Source organism: Tachysurus vachellii, chromosome 11 (genome assembly GCF_030014155.1).
Source record: "Tachysurus vachellii isolate PV-2020 chromosome 11, HZAU_Pvac_v1, whole genome shotgun sequence".
Lineage (NCBI taxonomy): Eukaryota > Metazoa > Chordata > Actinopteri > Siluriformes > Bagridae > Tachysurus > Tachysurus vachellii.
This window is the reverse complement of record NC_083470.1, coordinates 3,852,037-3,852,500: the sequence shown is the minus strand read 5'-3', so window position 1 is coordinate 3,852,500 and position 464 is coordinate 3,852,037. Positions and strand designations below refer to the sequence as shown.

Genomic DNA, 464 nt, shown 5'->3' with positions numbered 1-464 from the left:
ACACGTGGAGGTGGGACGTGGGGAGGAAAAGTGCTCGAGCGCTCCGCAGGAATCACGCGCACAGACCGGGGAAGTGCGGCGCGCGACTCCAGCGGCACCACGTGGCCTTGAATATATCAGTGTATGAACGGGACGATCGCCTCATCGGGCGTTTAACGGTGTGTGATAATGTCTCGGGATGTGTGTGTGTAAGAGGGGGGACGAGAAAGTGACGAAAGTAAGTGACGAAAAGAGAAAGATGAGAAAGAAAGAGATGAAAGATATAAAACTGAGAAAGTGACAGAAATAAGAAAGGGACATGAAAGAGAACAAACGTGCGAAAAGCGAAGAGACGTGAAAGAGAGAGATAAAAGGGAACCCAACCATCACCCCTAACTCAACCCACTCAACCCTAAACAATCTCACTTAATCTAATCAACTCAACCCACTCAACCCTAAACAATCTCACTTAATCTAATCAACTC

At 47.8% G+C, this 464-nt stretch overlaps 1 protein-coding gene across 1 annotated transcript in view; it reads right to left on the bottom strand.

Annotated features, from left to right (window-relative positions):
* The window catches only part of plxnb3 (plexin B3), a 113,256-nt gene extending 112,792 nt beyond the window's left edge, over window positions 1–464 (bottom strand). Inside the window, exon 1 of the mRNA XM_060880876.1 lies at window positions 1–464. This exon is cut by the window's left edge and continues 174 nt beyond it. The gene's annotated coding sequence lies outside the window, so the exon portion shown is untranslated.